We start from the raw sequence: 21,891 nt of genomic DNA, 5'->3' as shown, positions 1-21,891 counted from the left end.
ATCACTTCCCCGTTGGGTTCACACATGGCCGGGACCCACCTCTCCGTTAAACAGTTCCCATACGGCAGTCACGTAGCTAACCTCCCACACCCACCCTGAGGAGCTGTGGGGCTGGGACAAGTGAGTCAAGCCCATTTCCAAACACAGCCACCTCTGGCGACACATGCTCAGGGCCCCCACAAGAGGAGGCCCTATCGGGATCCATTGCCTTTGGGATGCGACCGACGCGTGGGTGAATCCCAGCTGGGGTTTAACAACACAGAAAATCCCTTCCCAAAAATACTTACGCCATCTACCTGTCCGTTCCAACAGCAGGGGTCCCATCTCTGGGCATGTCCCAACACAGCCGAAAAAGGCCCCATGCCAGTGCGGAAACCCATCTCTTCCCAGCCTCTTAAAGAACCCTGTTTTCATTATCATGCCATGGGGGAGGCTGCGGCTGTGACCTCCGGATGAGGAGTCTCCTGCACTTGCTGCTAAGCCAAAGGGCTGATCAAAGAGCCGCAGATTCCCCTAATTATAACTAGCAAACAATGCCTCAAAATAGATACGATTCTCCATTGGACAACGTCCCAGTTTTGATATTGACTTTCCAGTCATGCTGGCTCCTTCCCTTCCAGGGGCAATCACTGGCTAGCAACCTTTGGCAGGCAAAGCAGCAGGCTCATAATCCAGCTGCTAATGAGCAGACCAATAATTTCGGAAACTTGAAGTGCCAGGACAGGAGTCATTTCAATTGCTGGCATTTATAGGGCCTCTGTCTGTCTTGGGAGACCTGTCCTATCCACAAAAGTCACTGGGCTGCACGAGGGGCTAAATCAGTGCTCACAACCTGCTAGCTGCTCAGAAGAATCACATAATCGCATTACAAAAAGAGGCCGAATGCTAGTGTTGGCATTTTTTCCAGTTAGGGAAACTGAGTCACGGAACTGCAGGGTAACTTTGCCAGGTTCCAATAGTGCATCAGTTGCAGGACTGGCCTTACAGGAGTTAGATCCTTTCATACAGAACAAGCAGGGACTCCTTCAGTCCTTTATAAGTAAAAGGGGAAACAGCCTGGACAGAAGGGAAAAAAATCACTGATATTTCCTTCCTCTCGTTGCACCAATCAGACAGCATCTGGAGACGCTTGAGTTGGGTCAGCGATGCCCCGAACGCCGCAGTCAAACGGAGGCTTACGGGAAATGTTAAGATGAATGGCACGCGAAGAAATGAGCCAAGCCATGTGGCTGTCTAACAGAGAAGGCATGAATCCCCGAGGGATACCCTGTACGTGCCCAGAATCTAATCTCCACTGCCCTAGGTGTAAATCCAGCGTGACCCCAGTGGCGACAACAGAATTATCCCGGTGAGATCAGAATTTGGCCCAGATGCCTCTGTTTTCCACCTGCCCCCTCTACTCCACTTTAAGTTTATACTTAATACCGCTCCTGATGGCACCTTGAATGGCCAGCTCTGCCCGCCTGGCCATGAATTTCCTAGGATGCACCTTTTCCTCCAATCAGTATCGCTTACCTATCGCAACGATGGGTTTTGTTTCCAGGGAGAAAAACGTAGCCAATGTGTGTGTGTGTGTGTTTGCAAATGAGGCTAGAGGGGTTTATTTGCAGTACAGGAGGACCTCGACAGGTTGAGTCCTGCCCCCAAAAGCATTAACCAGAGAAGACGTGTGAAGTGGTGTAGATGTTGGGAGAGCAAAGCAAGATCTCCTGAACTGCAACTCGATGACACCACTACCCCACTCAACAGCCCTATGGATGTCTGATTTCTGGAGCGCTGCTGTCTGATGGCAGCCGGGGGGGGGGGGAGAGAAAGGGTCTCCCTTCTGTTCCCCTCCCACCATTTTTAATCCTGGGTTTATTAGGTAGCACAGTGCTAGGATAACGGCAAATAAAAATCAACCAGACACCGCCGGAATGCTACATTGAAAAAGAAATTGGTGAGCATGGGAACTTGACCACCTGAGTCCACGTTGTGTCTTCCGATTGCTGCTCCCACTTGTTTTGCTCAAGCTCCAAAGTCAGTCCCTGGATTTCCTAAGCAGGCGCATGGCCAAAGGAAGATGTTGGCCTCTGATTTGTTCAGAACTAGAGTGACTTTAGACTGAGAGGATACGTCTACAGTGCTCTCGGGAAGGGCCATTTGCAATGGAGCCTAGCTAGAACTACCAAGAGTAACAATAGCAGTGAAGACTCGCTGGCTGCAGGGATTGGTTCACCCCTCCTGTTGCCGTCACACCTCCCAGTGACACAGATGTACCCTGTGTGGAGCCAAGCTCATGACCGAAGTTGTGGCAAAACCCCCGGATGCATTAACAGGGAGACCCAAAGAAGAAAAAAGATACACGGGCATAAATGATCTAGTTGAAAGTATAAAAGAGATAGTGAGAAAACAGAGAAAAAACCACTCCCCATTTTTCCTATGATTGATCCTGAGGCCAATATTTAAGAACGTAAAAAGACAAGAACAGTCAAACAGTCAAACTTGGGTCGGGGGGCAGGGGAGCACGCAAACTTCCTCCCGCCCTGCAAGGAGCATGCTGTAGTTCAAAGTGCTAAGCACTCCTCGCAGGGCGAAAGGAGATGTCACACACTCCCACGCCCCCAAACCCTGATTGGCCCGGGGGGGAAGGAGGGGAGGGGAAGAGGAGCGTGCAACGTTTCCTCCCACCCTATCCTCGCCCTGTGAGAAGCACATGGCAGGGTGCAGCAAAAGGAAGCAGCGTAGGTGGCTAGTGGGAAGGGGGAGGCAAAGAGGCTCCCCGACCCCCAGACCAATCATGGTCTGGGGGTGGGGTAGCCAGAAGAATCCTGACCCCGCCCCTTCCAGGCAGCCCAGGGGCAGTTCAAAAATTTTTGAAGTGACCCCCAGGCAAAAATTATTGTTCTAAAGAGAGATAGCAGGTCATTCTCCCCCGACCACTCTACCTTTAGCCACTCTGCTGACGACGGCAGGTCAAGTAATGCTGGTGGATTTTGACGGCATGGCCCCCCCTCTACGTCCATAGTTCAACATCGGAAAACAAAGGTGTTTGTATGCAACCAGCCGGAGCCAGACACAACTTAGCACCTTAGACACAAAACGTTTTATCACCCCATTATCTGTCCTCTGGGCCATCTACATGGCTTTCCAGGCCCTGATGTATTGGACATATCCAAGGCTCCTAAGCGACCTGTATTCCAGACCTGTGGTTATAACTTTCTGGCAATAGGCTTAAATTGTGTGAAATGTAGGGAAGGGGCAGGAAGCCAAACAAGAAATAAGGGTCAGATGAGAGTTAATCAGAGTTAATCAGAGCCAGTTCTTGAGGGTTGGTCCTTAAATCCTAATTTGACAGGGCACGTGGGACCAAATAGGAAGAACGCAGAGATTTTGCTTCACTCTTTCCATGAGATACGAGGACACGAGTAGGCCGGTGGTATGTTCCATATAAAAGGACCGGAGAAGGCTGTAAATTACGGACTCGCCTTTTTTTCGGGGTAGGCTTTGCGTGCTGCTGTGCGAGGCCGCCTTTGGGAATTGCAGTCATAGGAAAGCTATGTGAGGCCTGGAGCTGATCTGAAGCACATCAGAGCTGAGGTGATTGTACAGGGCTCAGCCCATCTGTATGCTCAGATTCTTCTCTTTCTCCTTCCAGCTCTCTCCCAGGGAAACCTCTCCATGCTCGGCACGGTTGGGCACTGCGCTACCCGGCGGCACCTCTTTGAAAGGCCTCTCTCCCAGGGATTTCCATACCTCCCCCATGGGGGTGTATACCCCCCCTAAATTTCCCCAGCACCCCCCCAGTTTTGTGAACTATGGTTCCATACAGCCCACCTTCACCCTCATGGTCTCACCCATCATTGGCCCTGACACCCCCCCCTTGTAAATTTGAACACCCCCCCCAATTTCAATTCCTGGGGAGGCTACTGAATTCTCTCTTCACGTCCTGCTACTCAAAGCCATCCCACGCCAGCTCTCCTCACAGTTTCCTGGCTTGCCAGCGCACTCTCTTCCCTCTTGACCCAGCTTGGCAGGAATCCATTCCAGATTCACCACCCTATGCTCAGAATGGTCAGGCAGGTCACCACGAAACCCGGTGACAAGAAAACGGCCTTTCTTCCCCCTCATTTCAGTCTGCCTGATGTCACCTCCACACCAACGGCAGCGTCAGGGAGCCCCCCCGCCCCGCAGCAATACCCCACCAGGAACGAGATAGGTCCCAGTGCTGGTAATCGCCCACACGGTCTCTCAGCACTAGGCCAGCGGTTTGAGTCCAGCGCAGATCTAGCCCTTTCAAAAGCCTTCATGATGGGCCCCTTTGAGCCAACACATTTAATCCTAGTACCTGCGGCTAGATATCTGCATTTCCCAGGCTGTTTACACGACACACTAAGGGCGGCTCTGCCTCCAGTTTGCATCCAAGCCCCATTTCGGTCCACACAGAAATCAGTCTGACTTCGGATCGAGGGCCATGCTAGATGGTTGGTCAGAGCATGACTCAGAGCCTCACCAGCAGAATATGGTCCAGTCGCAGCTGTTACCTCACCCACTTTGTTTCTCTAAGGCAGGGCTCGGGAACCTTTCTTGGGTCGGGGGCAGGTGACCCACAGGGGAAAAAAAAATCAGTCGGGGGCCGCACACAAGTGAGAAGCAAAACTCCAAAAAACAAATCCTCACTGATATGGCCTCCAACCGAGAAGCAGAAAGACTTTCCCCACATTCCCCTCACACACCAGAGCCGAGTGGGGTCCAAGCTAATAGATTATGCACTCCAGTCCCGTGGGGAGACAGTGGGGGGCTGGAGGGGTAGCAGTACTACAGCCCTGCCTCAGGGTCCAGATCCAGGCAGGCTGAGGGCCACATCCGGCCCCCAGGCCTTAGGTTTCCCACCCCTGCTCTAAGCCCTGGTCTACACTGGGGAGTTATTTCCAAATAACCCTCCTTAGGTCGAATTTATAAGCGGAACATGCACACAATCAAGCCTGTTATTTTGAAATAATGGGCTGGTTATTTCAAAATCTGTAGTCCTGGGGAAATACTACTCATTTTGAAATAGCAGCAGCGGCGCGTCCACACTATGGCTATTTCGAACTAACGACTCCCCAGAGTCATTCGAACGCGTTACTCCCCAGTGTTTCCTGGGGCGCTAAGTCTGAGGTAGCGCGTCCACATGAACGTAGCCGGCCTTGGACTCATTTCAAGGCTTCCCCGTAGTGAGGATGCGCTAGTGCCATTTGTTATTTCAGGAATTATTCAATCAATTTGAGTGATTTCAAAATAGTTTCCTAGAGCAGACCTGCCCTAAGAGCCTGTCATTTTGCAACATTTTGTGTTCCTCAGAGCCCTCGGATGCATGGCTCACCCAGCCTCCAGCTCCCTGACATATACGTGTAAGAAACGATGGTTTATCACAGCGGTTGTCAAACAGCAGGTCGTGACCTGGAAAGTCGGGCACTTGGTCTCACTGATGCAGGGGGAGCAGTGAAGGGGCTAAGGCAACGACCTGCCTGTCTTGGCAGCACAGACTGTGCTGTGTCTGAAAAGCAGCCGGCCCGGCTCCTAGGTTGGGGGAAGAGTGCACAGGCTCCGCCCCCTGCCCCTGCCCTGAGCACTAGCTCCGCCCTCCCATTGGCTGGGAACCAGCTGCTTCTGGGGTGCAGCCTGGTCTGCAGGGCCAGGAGAGGCAGGAAGCTGCCTTAGGCCCCCTGCTGCACTGTTGACCGGGAGCCGCTCAAGGGAAGCCTTTCCTGTTCCAGCCCTCCCCCCCCCCCAAAGCTGGAGCCCCTTCCTACACCCCAAAACGCTCCTCCTCAGCCTCACCCCGGAGCCCCTACTCCAGTCACATGATATCGGGTTGTGGCATCAACAATTATCTTCAACTGTGTCATGGGAAAAAAAACGTATGAAACTGCTGGTTTATCGGATAGGTGCTTTTTTTCTGGAAGGTGATAGGAACTGCCCTCACCAAATAAGCAGGCCATTTCGACCAGGAGAGACTCTGCTAAGGGTGATGTTCGGGCCGGTATAAACGCCCTGCTTCCGAATGCCACCAAGTGCACCATAAGCAGGCCGGATTGTGCATTGTGGGTGTTATCCCTTCCTGCAGCCGGTCAGACGCTTGCTGAGGGAAAACGCCGCGGTCAGAAAAGGCTGGTTTGTTGGACACGAAGCTATCAGTGGAAACCAGGCATGCAGGCCGGGCAGCTGGCTGCCAGCCCACCTGGCATCGGGCAGGAACAGACTCCCAGCTCCTTGGCTGGCCAGACTTCATACTCGCCAGGAAGCTGTTCCCAGGCTTGCACCAACTCAATATTTGGGAATTTCTGCCCAGTGGGGGGGGGGGGGGGGGGGAGGGAAATCGGCGTTTTTTTTTCTTTTGTCCTGATTCCGGAGGAGGGGTTGTGAGAGCTGGTGGCAAACTCTCCCTTGCGCCGAGGATGGAAATTCTATTTCCCAGCCAGCTGCGTCTTATTTTTCTTTCTTAGCAGCGAGGGAACCGATCCAAGATCAGGGGACACCCCCTTTGGCCAGGTAGTAAGAAGCAGCTACACACCCAGTCCAGGAACTTATCTTGAATCGATGAAAGAGACAAAGGAAACCTTCTTCCCATTTTATAGATGGGACATTGTTATAGCATAGAATGAGCAAGGGCCGTGTCCCTCGGCCGCACCGAGATGCACGGAGCGCAGGTCAGTGAAGTGCCAGTTTAAGACCTTCATTGCCTGAGCTAACCTTTCTCTTTTAGGGTTGCTGTTTGTATGGCTATGGAGGCGGTGGAACAACTGTGAAGCCATTCTGAAGGGCCATGCATTGTTACAAACCTTGTTCTCAAGGAAGGGGGAGGCCTACTACTTGCTGCATTACCAGGATTACATACCACCCCAAAGCAGCGGGCAGGGAAGCTGACATGCACCACCCCAAAGCGGTAAGGAGGGAAGCTCCCCCACGTACACCCCCAAAGTGAGGGAAGCCCCCCCACGCACCACCTCAAAACAGTGGGGAGGGAAGCCCCCTCCTCCCTCCCCGACGCACCTCAGAAGAGGTGGGTGGAACAAAATGGAGCCCTCGAGAATGCGACAGCTTGTGCACCCAGTGGGCACTGGGAAAGGGCTGAGCCATTTCCTTACTATATAGGATGGTGTGCTGATAAGGGAAACATGAACCCCGCCAGTCTAGACACACTTCTGCCTGCTAAACACCAGCCGCGCTGAGTCAGAGCCTTTGGCAGGGCCTCCCTGCCATCCAAGATGGCTTCAACAGCTTGGCGTCTCGCACTTTCCCACCCTCCTCCCCCCTCCTCCCCACAATCCGATTCCCCTTTCTCCCCTGCCTCCCACTTAAGCCTGGCCTGAACCAGAGCCAAGGCTGTGTTTGATGGGTGAAATGTCAGAGGATTAACTTCTCCCTGACTCGGCGGGGCCAACGAACAAACAGGAATTCTCACAAGACGGCAGCAGCTTCTCTTCTTATCCTTCCCTGTCTCTCAGGGCCAAGGCCTAGCAACGTCGGCCTCCCGAGCCTGCAGCCTGGGGAGCTCTCGGCTTTGTGAAGTTATTGGGCTGGCTTCATGGAAACAAGTGGGGTATTTTCCTATCCCGGACCTTAATTCAGTCAGCAAACATTCCCCACACAAAAACCCCAGGCTGGGAAGAATGGCCGTAGGCACCATCCTGCATTTGCCAAATGGATTAGTTACTAAAATTGCTGACTCCCTCAAATGCCGAAGGGCTCCGAGGTCTTATGTCTTGGGAAGGATGGTTTTTCATTTTTGTTCCCCCTCCCCGCCACTTAGGAGCTCTCAGATCCTGTTCTTAAATCCATCTTGCCTTTTTTTTTTTTCCTTTCATTAGCAAAGCAATGGGCCTAAAAATGACTTTGGGAACCAAGATCTTAACCTTTCAGGGGCCTAATGCGGCATTACCACGCGTAATCCCACATTCCAAGGCATGTTAAAAACATAAAAGGACGGCGAGGCGAGCAAAGATCACTCGGTGGGCCGAATTTACACGCGCCAAAGGAAACGGATCATCTCAAGAGTGAGGACAAAACAACCCTTGCTTGGTTCCTCTCCCCAGCTGTCTAAGCATGGGACATTTTGAAAGAGTGGAGGGGTGGCTTCCGAGTGGAGTGTTGAAATGATCGCCCCGTCCAGCCACACACACTAAGTACTTCCTCTCCAAACCAGATGGCCTCCAGCATACACAGCCCGTGTGGGGTGAGTGCCGGAATACCATAGGCATTAGCACAAAGCCATCACAGAAGAAGACTGAAAAGGCATCGCAATAAGTAAAACCATCCCTTTGTTCATGGCACCTAGTTATCTCAGACAGCATCAGAATCTACTGCAGCTGTAGGACACACTGGCTTTGCCCTGTAACCTCACCACTTGAATATGTGTTTCCCAGCGGATTGGTGAGGACATCAGCATCTCCGATTTCATGCAAGTGTGACCCACGTATCTGAGAAATAAGCTCATCGGAATGATATAAGGCTGACTTAAAGATATTGCTATGCGTCCAGCACACAACGGGAGGGTGGGAGCTGGGAAGGAAAGGGGGTTTTGGCATGGGGAAAAGCTGAACAGCAAATGAAACTTTTGTAACAAAGAGGAGAAGAAAAAAAGAAGCCAGGTTTGAAAGCAAGCTTCTCTGCACCTGAATGCCAGTGCGCTGTGGTTTAGCAGAATCAAGGTTCAGCTAAGGTCATTTTCCAACTACCTACAGGGCAAGGACTTAGAGAAATAGGCCCCCCAATAATAGTCAGGGTCTAGGTTCCTAGAGAGATGGTTGCAAATTTTCAGAAGGAATTTTTTTTTCCTGAGGGAAACTACAGGTTGAACATCTCTAGTTCGGAATCCTCAGGACCAAACTGGTGCTGAACCAAAGAATTTTCCAGACCACAGGAGGTCAATATTGTCTAGCAGCATCAACAGCACTTCTACTGTTTGCTGGGCTGTTAGAGGACATTTAGGGGTATATTAGAGCTAAATCGCAGCACAGAACCCAGAGCCAGGACTGGGGGCTGTAAACAAACTTCAGGGGACTGCAGGAAACTTGGCCACACCCATGGTAAGTGAACATCTGGCTAACCAAAATCATTCCAGATGTTTCCAGACCAGAGGTCTGGACTAGAGAGGTCCAGCCTGTACTGTTTTATTTCATGACATTTCAGTTCAGAAAAGAAAGGGAATGGGGCTGATCAGGCCAAAATATTGTGTTTTGACATTACCAAAGTAGAATGGTACGATTTGTAATTTGGAAGCCACTTGCCCTTTAGAAATTGCTTTGCTTTCATATTAGGATTTTAAGGGTGCATCTACACAGCACCCCTATCTCAAAATAAGCTACACAATTTGAGCTATGCAAATTGCGTAGCCTATTTCAAATTCAGTTTGAAATAGCTTATTTCATAATTTGGTGCTGTCTACACCGCACCAAATTTTGAAATAATCCACTATTCCAAAACATCCTTTACTCCTCATGGAATGAAGTTTACAGAGACATCAGAACAGTGAGCCCATTATATACATGCACCTCCGGTATCCTGAAATAGCGCCGCAATGTAGACTTAGCCTAAATGTCAGCATTGAAAGACCCATTTTGACTTTTATCCAAATGAAATATTTCAATTGAATCAGTTCCTCCGCCCCTCCAAAAATTTCACTTCCCGGGAAAATTTTGAAATTCTTTATTTGCGTTCTGATTCAAACAGAAACACATTTCAAAATGGCAGAATTTCCCACAAAATGGAAATTCCGGCACGCACACTTCTCTAAAGTCCCAGCTCTCAAAATGTGCACTTACTGTAAATATAGAATCCCCGTTACAATAGCTTCAGAGTCCCTGTCGCCTGCACTGATTCAAATTAGATACATTGTGAGCTTTACCCATTACTGTAGAACTAGCCTGTCATAAGACAGAATTTTCAGGTGTCTCCCCCCCCCCCCTCCATATATATCTCTCCTCTTCCTACTGCCTCCCCACCACCACTCAGCTCTCCTCCGCCTCCTGCCTCTCTCTTTCTCTTCTCCTCCCACTCCTGCCTTTCCCTCGGGGGACCACGGAGCCCAAATGGCCGTTTGGGCTCCATGTTCCCCATGCTGCATAGGGAACATGGAGCCCAAACGGTCGCTTGCGCCACTTGCTCCCACGTGGCGGCCCGGCTGAGCAGTGCAGAAGTCAGCCGAGTGCCACGGTGGGAGGAGAAGGACGTGACTCAGGCAACAGCACCGCCCAGAGGGAACAGCCAGGGAGGCAACAGCGCCACCCAGAGGGAACAGCCAACATTTCAGCATTACAGAGTCTCAGACACTGAGCTACTATATATACGATGCCTCTATTCACATTTCTGCGTCTTTTCCTTAAGTGCTTTCAGGGGACAGGAAGCTCTCCTTGTTTGAATGAGAAAGTCCTGATTCTTTAGGCACGCCTGCTAGAAAGAGCATAACTCCAGTGATTTCCCTGGAGCTACCAGTGTAAGTGAGAAGAGAACAAAATGTCTAGCTAGGACAAAACTGAAGCTTAACACCCTAATGCACTGGCCAGGGTTTTCATTTGCAAAGCTAAAACCAGAAATCCAGGTTCCTTTCTGTACCACGCATTCCAGCTCAGGTGCCGGGTTCCGTTCCAAACCAAACACGGACTCCCGGCCAGGTTCAGATACATGTTGGCAGTTTAAAAACTCATTTGCACATCAAATACCGAATCCTCAAGTGGTGTAAATCACCAGAGATACGTTGACTTCTGTGGAACTATACCGATTTACACTGGCCAGGGATTTTGCCCCATTGACTTGAGTGGAGCTACTCTGATTTATGCCAGCTAGGAATCTGGCCCTACAGATGTCGTTGGCAGTAGGTACGCAGCATGGGAAAGTGTGGTAAGGGATTCCTTAAAGCAATGGTTTGCAAACTATAGGTCACAACCCAGGACCGGGTCGTGTGGAATGTCCAGCACTGGGTCTCATTGCTGCAGGGGGATCAGGTGACTGGTGGGGTGGGGGCTAAGGCCCTAACCCTAACCCTGCCTGGCCTGGCCTGGCATCACAGGTTGTTCTGCAGCTGCAACACGATTGACTCCTAGGTGCGGGGTGGGGAGAAACTGGACAGGGCCCTATGCAGTGCCCCTGCCCTGAGCATTAGCTCTGCTCCCCCATTGCCTGGAAATCTGCTTCTGTCTGCTTCTGGGGCGCAGCATGGTCGGTGGTGCCAGGAGAGGCAGGAAGCTGCCTTGCTCCCCCCCCCAAACACACACTGCACCGCTACCAAGGTCAGCCCCTCCTTCCCCAGCCCTGACACCCCAAGCTGAAGCCCCCTCCTACACCTCAAAGCTCTCCTCCTCAGCCCCACCCCGGAGCCCACATGCCTGTCAAATCATGTTGGGTCATGGGCACCAAAGATTTTCTTCAACTGAGCCTGGAAGAAAAATTAGTGTGAAAAATGGCTGCTATCAAGCCTTTTTCAAAATATCTGCCACAACAAGGGTGGATACAGTGCAGGAGAAGATCTCCGCTATGCTAATACCTGGCTTGCTTTTGGAGTGGAGCCTAGCATGAGCCCTGGGCAGAGTCCAACCCAAACAGTGGGGAGGACGATGGGAATGGGTGTCACATGTGAAGAACCAGGGGTGTACTTAGAAAGAAAGGTGTGGGCATGGCATTCCTCCTTTGGAAAATGGTGCAATATTGGGAGCAGATATCCTGTGCTTTAGAAGATTTTAAAAGCAAAATGTCGAGGGGGTGACAGCCCCTCAGAGGCCTCTCCAACTTCAGTCCCTCAATTGAGTGGCCTTACAGCCTCCAAGCCAATTCACAAGGCAGCCCAATGGCCCAAGACACTGTGTCCGCCCCGCATATTCAGGGTATTACGGCTCAGCGGCCCCAGTCCATAATCCGCCCCTGTATTCTGGGTATTACGGCCCAGCGGCCCCAGTCAACAAGTCCCTGGAAAAGCTCCCCCATGCTGGGGTCTGTAGGAAGGGAGTAGGGGAACCTGGGTCCTCGCTCTCCACCGGGTCCCAGCTCAGGGTCCGGTTGAAAGTGGCATGATCCACTGCTCGCTCAGCGGGGAATACTGCTGCAACTCACTGAGCCCTTGGGGAGCAATTCCCCACCCTACTTCCTTCCAGATCCCGGCAGACGTCCTCCCCGTACTCTCACCCGAGTCCTGCAGCTCCTCGCGTAGCCCCTCTACACCCCATCACACAAAGGTTTACGCCCAAAAACTAACAGGAACTGCCTCAGCGTCCTACTTCCCAAACACTCTTCACTAGGAAAGCCTGCCGCTGTAGAATCACAGAATCCCAGGGCTGGAAGAGACCTCAGGAGTCATTGAGTCCAACCTCCTGCCCAAAGCAGGACCAACCCCAACTCTATCATCCCAGCCAGGGCTTTGTCAAGCTGGGACTTCTACACCTCTAGGGATGGAGATTCCACCCCCCTCCCTAGGGAACCCATCCCCGTGCTTCCCCATCCTCCTAGGGAAATAGTTTTTCCTAATATCCAACCTAGACCTCCCCTACTGTAACTTGAGACCATTGCTCCTTGTTCTGCCATCTGCCCCCACTGAGAACAGCCTCTCTCCATCCTCTTTGGACCCCCCCCCCCTTCAGGGAGTTGAAGGCTGCTCTCAAATCCCCCCTCACTCTTCGCTTCTGAAGACTAAACAAGGCCAAATCCCTCAGCCTCTCTTCATAAGTCATATGCTCCAACTCCCTAATCGTTTTTGTTGCCCTCTGCTGGACCCTCTCCAATGCATCATATCCTTTCTGTAATGAGAGGCCCAGAACTGGACACAGCACTCCAGATGTGGCCTCGCCAGTGCCGAATGAAGGGGAATAATCACTCCCCTAGATCTGCTAGAAATGCCCCTCCTAATGCACCATAATATTCCATTCGCCTTCGTGGCTACAAGGGCACACTGTTGACTCATATCCAGCTTCTCACCCACTGTAACCCCAGGTCCTTTTCTGCTGAACTGCCACTTAGCTAGTTGGTCCCCAGCCTGTAACAATGCTTGGGATTCTTCCGTCCCAAGGGAAGGACTCTGCACTTGTCCTTGTTGAACCCCATTTTTCATGGGACAGGAAAACCACATGCTGGGTAATGTTAGATGGGCAATTGTCAGAGAGTTTGAAGCCGGAAGTGATCCCCAAATCATCTAGGATGACTTCCTCTCTATCCTAGGCCACCAGCACCATCTACCACCCCTACGCCAATGGCCGGAATTAGACCCAACATGCACCAAACCCAGCCACACCACAGTGGCTGTTGGCTCGTATGTGGCAGCAGCTAGGAACAAGGATAAGGCTCCATGGACAAGGGTCTGCATGTGTGCTAGGCACTGTACAGACAGCTAACAAAGCCTGCAGAGCTCCCAATTGATATCTCTGACAGAACCCAACAGATGGGTGCCATAGACATGTGGGGGGAGGCAGGAGGGAACAATAAAATGAAGAGAATTTGGCTCAACACCCAGAACGCAGACACAGCTGGAAGCAGAGGACCAGAAGTACACAGATGCTAAGATAATAGACACACATGCAAAAAGAGAGAGATTGCCATGGAGCTGCATGGGTATGCTTAAGTCAACACAGATTCTGGAGCACAGCCCAAAAACACTTGCAAGACAGTCAAGTGCCAGCAACGTCCCTCTGCCATGTATATTGGCCAAACCGGACTGTCTCAACGACAAAGATTTAATGGACACACATCAAACATCAGAAATGATCACACACAGAAACCTGCAGAGAAACATTTTCACCTGCCTGGGCACTCAAGGATGGATTTAAAAGTAGCCATTCCTCTACTAAGGAATTTCACCAGCCAGTTACAGAGAGTGGGGAATTGATGTTCCGCTGCAGATTTGACACTGTTTCCTTGGACTTGAACAAAGACATGAACTGGATGTCGCATTATCAAGCCAGCCTCCCTTGCCTTTAACATCAAAAGTTAAATATGGGACACTTCCAGCTCACCTAATTGGCCTCATTAGCGCCAGTCCTACAATTGACAAGTATCTTCCACCCAGCTTCTTTTCTGTCATAAATTCTGGGTTTCTGTTAGCCTTCTCCAGCTCATCTGAAGAAGCGGGGTTGACAGACTGACACAGCTACCCCTCTGAGACTTTTCAAGAATGTTTGTACACACACACACACACACACACACACACACACACACACACACTCTATATTTCACCTATACAAACCCAAAAGATAAAACTAAAGCTGGAGTCTCCTTTTCCAAGCACACAGACAGACCTCCCCCGCTAGCCTCACATCTAGACTTCCACAGCTGACTGAGCCCAGCTCTGCTCCCCTCTCCATGCCCGATCTTGCAACAGTTTTATTCATGTACCCACCAGTACCTAGCCCTGCCCTCCTCCCGCTCCCCATGCCAGAGTGACACCTGCTCTTCAAATCTGTGGAATTTCTATGGGCACAGGTGGCACCTGGGAATCTCTGGACCAATTAATATCACCCCTTTTGCCTCCTTTCCATCTCTCTCCAGTTGCATCCCTCCCTCCTGATGATGGAAAACATATAAAACCAAAGACTGGCACTGAAACTGACCACGGACCAGCTGTGGACTGCAGAAAGGGACAAGTCAAGACTGGATTGCCGGTGTTAAAATCAACGGCTGTAGCCCACACTTGCTAGCTTCCTGTTCTCATTCCATGGCTCCCTGTACTCACTCCAGATCTGAGAGCCTGTCCGCGCCTTAGCTTAAGACCAAGTGCTTTTTACAAGCAGCAGCATCAGCAGAGTGTTTGCTGGAGCACGACAGCTGTTCTCAGCTGCCAAGAAGGCCCATGGGGGAGAGAGAAGGTCAGACTCAACTGTCCCAAAAACAAGAGCTCATCCCACCAATTAAAACAGTAATAGACACAGTTTAAGCCAGGTTTGGTATTGATCCCTGGTCTCTAAAGTAGCCAGAACTCAGCCCTTTCTCAGAATCTCTCAGCACATCAGATCCTGAATTCGTGTGTCTACTCAGAGATTCTTGGAATTTATAAGCAGCAAAAAAACCAAGTTATCTGCAATTTATTTTCCACCCAAAACTCTTAAAATACTATCGTTTGACTTGGTTTGAACGTAAAGGGCCAAACCAGTCACTAATTAACATGGGGCTGTCTGGTTTTCTGGTATTTATGTGCCATAAAAATTAATAGGGGATTTCTGTGGGCAAATAAATGGTGAGTTGGAAAGTGCCACTTTTGGCCTTCATGTTCTTTTCTATCGAGTTAAACCCCCTCCGTGAGCTTTCTTTACAATTCCGAGTCAGTTTCTTCCCAGGAGTCCGAATCGGCTTCTCAAAACATGTGCCTAGAATGGAGAATAACTTCAGTCTCAGATTTCACCACTCTGGGGAAGAGACAGTTCATTCATGTTGACCTCAGTGGGCATCGTCTCCTGATTTTTACAGAAACGGGGAAGGGCGGCACAGATTTTCTGAAGTGGCCTGCCATTTTGGGCACCTCCATTCTTTTTCTGGGCAACAACACAGACAGCTACTGTCCAGTTTTCAGACGTGACACCGACCCCCCCCCCAAGCCCATCTTGAAGTCAAGGGGTGCTCAGTTCCTCTGAAAACCAGCCCCTAAGGGGTGGAACCCTAGGCCACCCACCAATTGGAGCATGAAAAAATGGAGAGCTCTCCTGGAAATACCTTGGCCCCATATGACTTGCTCGTGTTCACGCTGCCAGTCTGTGATAGAAATCAGGGATCTAACCTGGATTCCCCTGAGTCTCAGCCCTTTGTTTAGCCACCAGCCTTAATCTGGGTTTGGGGTTCTGTTCCCTGACAGCTCTTTTACATTTCCGTCTGTGACATCCGCCAGGAAGCGACTATCAGTTCCATGCTGTGGGTATGGAGTTCTCTGTGCTCCAAGTCCACTCAGGGTTCAGAGGCAAATAAGCTTGAGAACATCGTGAGGCACAGGCCGATGCTACTCCAGAACAGTGGTTGGTGTCGCTCTGTTGATGTCCATGGGGCTTCACCAATTTACGTCATGAAAGGATGAGGCCATGGCTCTGAGCAGAAGACTGGCAAGTTGTTTTACAGGCCTTCTTCTAAGAGTCTCTCTTTAAGCCCATCTCTGGTATTTACGTGCCATAAAAATTAATAGGGGATTTCTACACCACAGCACTATTTCAGGATACTTCCAGAATCTACGCCATGGCACTATTTCAGAATACTTCCAGAATCCCTGATTGGTGATTACATCAAACATACATAACTGGACCCCTTTTCCAATGGGCATCCCTCAATGTAAACAAGCTTACCTGCCCCTGGAAATTTCCACTACATGCATCTGACGAAGTGGGTCTTTGCCCACAAAAGCTTATGCTCCTACACTTCAGTTAGTCTATAAGGTACCGCCGCTTTTCCAGAATCCCGAAATAGCATATTCCGTGCCTTGACAATGTGCCGGTTATTTCAAAATAACAAGTATCAGAGAGGTAGCCGTGTTAGTCTGAATCTGCAAAAGCGATGAAGAGTCCTGTGGCACCTTATAGACTAACTGAAGTGTAGGAGCATAAGCTTTCGTGGGCAAAGACCCACTTCGTCAGATGCATGTAGTGGAAATTTCCAGAGGCAGGTAAGCTTGTTTACATTGAGGGATGCCCATTGGAAAAGGGGTCCAGTTATGCTTGTTCGATGTAATCACCAATCAGGGATTCTGGAAGTATTCTGAAATAGTGCCGCGGTGTAGAAATCCCCTATTAATTTTTATGGCACATAAATACCAGAGATGGGCTTAAAGAGAGACTCTTAGAAGAAGGCCTGTTATTTTCAAAATAACAGACACACTATTCCGACGTTGCTGTAAACCTCGATCCATAAGGAGTAAGGGACGTTTCAGAATAGCAGTTTATTTTGAAACTTGCCCAAATGACAAAATAAGCTATTTCGAAATACACTCAAAATAAGCTATGCACTTTGCATAGCTCAAATTACATTGCTTATTCCAAGCTACAGGTGCACTGTAGACTCACCCTCAGAGTTGACCCAGTCAATGCGCCACCCCACATGTTGAACCAAAATCTCTTTATCTCCTAGCGGGAAGGGGTCAGACAAATACAAGAAACTGAGGGAGGAAGGAAGAGGGAGGGAGGGTAGAAGAACTGGAGGGTTGAAACGATCACACAACACACACAGAGCTAGGTAAGCAGAGAAAGGATGAAAACTTTCTACCTTGCCTCACGGGTGTCGCTGATATGGTCTGCTGCCGATCACTATCTCTAGGATGACCATACTGGATTGGAACAGTGATCAAATCAGGATTCTCTAGCTAGTCTTCCCTGGAGAGACAGCTTGCCTCAGGAAAGTGGCCACCCCAAGCCCACTTCGTCTGAGGAGAAATCTGAGGAGAGCCCCTGAGGGAGAGCAAGAGTCCCCTTATATAGATTCCCATCTCCTAGCAACTCCTGCCTTCTCTTTCCCGCCTTTTTCTCCTCTGGGAGGAGCAGGAACCCTGCCCAACATGGCAGACTCTTGTAGTTATAATCCAACAAAATGGTGATTACATCGAACAAACATAACTGGACCCCTTTTTCAATGGGCATCCCTCAATGTAAACAAGGGGATTGAGCGGTTACAACATCGGGTGAGGAGCCATGCCTCTTTCCTACTTTGCCCTCCCTTCACCGAGTCAGGAGCCATTCTCCCTAATGAATCCCTTTCCTCAAATAATGCAGCCTCAAGAAGAAAAAATACCCTCCTTGTTGGACGGAACGTTTCTTCAGAGCTTGTTCTTCTGCAAGGGCTGAGGAGAGCTGCAGGAGTCTGGCATGGGATGAAAGCAGGCATTAAACAATGCTCTTTTGTTTCTGACATAAGCCCTGATATTCCAGGGGGTTGAAGGATTCTAGTGACATATATATTTTAAGGTTTGGCTCATGTAAGACACAGGGTTGGGACCCGACATCACAGATGAAAAAGGACACGATTCCTTACCTCGACTACACTTCCGAATCAATGTTCATCCAAAGTAGAAACATGGAGACAAAATTTACTTCTTTATATACTCAAAATGGTTGGGGGGGGATGCAAGGGGGGAGAGGAAATGGCTCTAATTTGAAGGATGAAGACACCAGCCAAGCAAAGTTTGCTTCTTTGAATGAACCACTTTCAGATGAGGCAACCACAGCACACAATGTTTAATCCATTAAAAGGGCCAGTCGCTAAGATTCTAAATTGGGATTCTGTCAGCTCACCAGACCACAACTCTCTGGGTGGGCTCTGGCTAACTAGGTGAACCTTTTGTATTTGTATCAGAGGGGTAGCCGTGTTAGTCTGAATCTGCAAAAGCGACGAGGAGTCCTGTGGCACCTTATAGACTAACTGAAGTGTAGGAGCATAAGCTTTCGTGGGCAAAGACGCACTTCGTCAGATGCATGTACTACATGCATCTACATGCATCTGACGAAGTGGGTCTTTGCCCACGAAAGCTTATGCTCCTACGCTTCAGTTAGTCTATAAGGTGCCACAGGACTCCTCGTCGCTTTTGTATTTGGTTCCTTCAGAATAGACCACGGTGCAAGTAGCTTCATGTCGGGTTATCCAAGAACCTTCCCTGATTGGCAGCAGGAGCGTGATGGGACAACATTATTTTAGGGGATCAAACGTCTCCTGGTCAAAGAGGGACAGGGTGTTCTTGTGGCTAAAGCAAAAGTCTGAGGAGAAAAGAAATTTACATTCTCTCTCCCTGGCTCTGTCAGGGCACGTCTACACTACAGAGAAGATCAACCCTCCAGAGGTCAATCTTCTAGAGTTCAATTTAGTGGGTCTAGTGTAGACCCTCAAATCAAACACTGAAGGCAGCCCCCGCTGGCGTCCAGTACTCCTCCTCCTGCGAAGAGTAAGGGAAGCTGACAGGAGCATGTACTCCCGTTGGTCTCCCGCTGTGTAGATACCTCCGTGTCTCAGCTGTAGCTGGATGGTACTTTAACCGACCTGCCTGGTTTAGTGTAGACCAGGCCTCAGAGTCTTCCCATTTTACCTCAGGTAAGCCCCTCAAAGCCCACCATTGTCCTTACTGGAAGGAAAGTGGGAGACATTCACCATTTTTCTCACTGGAGCCACTGGCTGGTGAGCTCTCTGAGCGCGGATAAGTGCCCTCAAATAGCACAGGAATCAACTGCCCCTTTCAGGATCAAGCCACTGACTTCTCCATGCCACAGCTTCCCCCATCCATAACATGAGGAGAATACGACCAACATCACCAGGCAGGTCTACGGCATCATTCATTCTGGAGCAAACCTCAAGATCAGAGTCTGGAAACAAATATTTTGATCTTTTCTGTGACTGTTTCCATTTCTCAACCCAAAACTCCATTTTGTTTTTGGTCAGAGTGGGGGGAGAGGGGCATTTTCCGCTTTTTCCCTCCTTCCTGGAAAAAAAAAATGGGGAGGTAGGAACTAAAATTCATGGTGGCGGGGGGGAGGGAGGATGAAGGGGATCCACTGTGAGTGTGCTGCTTGCTCCAAACCAACCTCACTTGGCCCTACCGCATCCCTGGTTTCAGAGATCGGCCCTGATGTAACTGATAGACAGCTGAGCCTAATGGTTAGCGCACAGGTTAGTGGTCACTAATTGGATCTCCGAGTCGGAGGCCAGCTGCCAGAGCCAAGGGTCAGCAGTGAAGTCAGATTGACAGAATTGGGTTACCTTGTATGAAGCAAGGCTGGGCCCAGGGCAGGCAAAGGCCTGCGTCCAAGACACAGAGGCCAACAAGCAGGGGCTATCGCAACCGAGGCCGGATTTCCAGTTAGGCACATGCCTAGGGCCGCCGGCACTCTAGGGGGCACATAAAAATGGGTGGAAAGGTTCACACATGCACCCGGGGCTCTCAACTGGTGCACAGCTGTGGGTGAACAAATGCGGAGTGTGCTGCTCCTGGGTCCTGGCAGGGGTAGGGGCTAGCTCAGGGGGAAGAGGCCCTGTGCAAGCCTGCTGGAGCGCTCCTGCCAGCTGGGAGGGCGAGATCTCCCCCCCTCCAGCCCTGAGCCCCTGCGTGGGGCTTCACGGGAAGCTACGCGGCCACGCAGTGTAGGGGAAACTTTGTTCCAGGGTAAGGGGGATTCCTGGAAGGGTCTGGTGTCTGCCTGCAGCAGCCAGTCTCCCGGAGACCAGGTGAGCCCATAGCTGGCTTCCGGGTTGCCCGCAGGGCCTGATGGGTGGGAAGAGTCAACCGAGCAGCCCTCTAGCCCAGCATAACAGCAGTATGGTGGCAGCCCCCTCGGCCCACAGACCCCCCTACGCTGCCCCATCCCCCACAGAGCCCCTCCTCTAGGACTGCCGCATGACCCCACTCCCCCCCCACACAGAGCCCCCCCATCACCGGAACTGCCCGGCACCCCCACACTGTCTAGCACATCTCACAACCCTCCCTCCCTCCCACTTCCCAGCACACTCTCAAGCCACCCCAGACCCCCACTGTCCCAGGCTCTGCCCCCTGGCTGCAATCAAAGGCCATGCTGGGAGGTGACTGTCTGCCAGGCTGAGCAAGCTGGCAGCCTGCCGGGGGGCTGCTCTGGCCCCTCAGCCAAAGCCTTTGTACCCCAATCCTCTGTCCCAGCCCTGAGGCCCTCAACCCGAGCCCCACCTTAGAGTCTGCACCCCCCAGATCCCTCACACTCCTGCACCTCAACTCTCTGCCCCCGCCCTGAGCCCCCTCCCACACAGAGCCCCTCGGCCCCACTCCTACCGCATGCATGTTGTTAAATGCGCCAATATGACGAGGACACGTCTCTCCCTCCCTCCCACATTGGCGCACATAACAAAATTCATTCCGCTCAGGGGTGGGAAAGTTAGAGGGAACCCTGCCTGTGGAGATAGAACACAACCGACCAAACCAATTCTGCATCTGGCCTGAGGGAAGCATCATTTCTCGGGGGAGGGAGCAGGAGGTACACATCAAACAGCCTAACAGTTTTCTGCTTCTGCATCATCAGCACAGAGACACCAAGGGACAGCCATAAAATGGGCCCAAGCCGGGCTGGGGATCACCATGGACTTACCAGAACCAGCCTGTGCACCGGCTGCCTGCCACAAAGTAGAGAGAACAATTAGAAAGGGGACAATAAATGAGGTTTAAGACAGTGCCTGAAGCAGTGATGTGGGGTGGGGTGGGGTGGGTTGTTTAAAAAAAAAAAAAAAAAAAAAAAAAAAGAGTCAATTTGCTCTTTCCTAAGTCAAAAATAAAGATGAAATCATGACATCCGAAAAGTTAAAAACCCCATAGCCCTTATCTTGATGTGAACAGCAGCTTCAGAGCCTCTACCGATTGTTTTGCTAATTTCCAGAGGTGAATGATCAAATAGAGAGCGAGCCTTCTTCGGCTGCCAGTATTTTTAATAGGCATCTTAGTCAATGTTAGTACAGCTGTCTTTTCAGCTCACCTCTTGTGATGACTCATGCTTGGACTCCAAAGCTTCCCAAGGTTTATCTGTTCGCTTGGTGCTCTTTGGTGGACGCGTCTCCGTGGCCCAGAGCACAAGCCTGCCATCCAAAACACACAGCCCTGCTGGGTAATAAAAAGGACACACGCAATGAAAGGAGGTGAGGATGAGATGGATTATTTCATTCTCCCGTAGGTCTATATTTATACAGAGCACTTGGAATCCAACACTTCTCAGACTGCTGCGCCAGCCTTACTCATGGCGAGTTCACATCACCTGTTTCCCCTCTGAGTCGACATTTCCAAGAACTCTTACTTCCTGACATGCCCTCAGCAAACTAAGAAAGCGAAGGCTTTGGAGTCGCAAGAAAATGCAGCTGATTTCAGAATGCCGGGAAAGCATCCACCGCCAACACACACAAAGGAGAGAAGGGAAAAACCTGAATATACACAAGACATGAGCCTGGAGAAAGACAGCCACAAACAAAAACAATTCCTGTTGTTTTAGG

At 50.6% G+C, this 21,891-nt stretch overlaps 1 long non-coding RNA gene across 1 annotated transcript in view; it reads right to left on the bottom strand.

The window, feature by feature from the left end:
• The window catches only part of LOC142827410 (uncharacterized), a 47,027-nt gene extending 25,523 nt beyond the window's left edge, over positions 1–21,504 (bottom strand). Inside the window, exon 1 of the long non-coding RNA XR_012902143.1 lies at positions 21,384–21,504. This is a non-coding gene — a long non-coding RNA (uncharacterized LOC142827410). The remainder of the gene's footprint in view (positions 1–21,383) is intronic.
• Positions 21,505–21,891: the final 387 nt, after the last annotated feature.

Source organism: Pelodiscus sinensis, chromosome 2 (assembly GCF_049634645.1).
Source record: "Pelodiscus sinensis isolate JC-2024 chromosome 2, ASM4963464v1, whole genome shotgun sequence".
Taxonomy (NCBI): domain Eukaryota; kingdom Metazoa; phylum Chordata; order Testudines; family Trionychidae; genus Pelodiscus; species Pelodiscus sinensis.
This window is presented reverse-complemented; position numbering and strand designations above follow the sequence as displayed.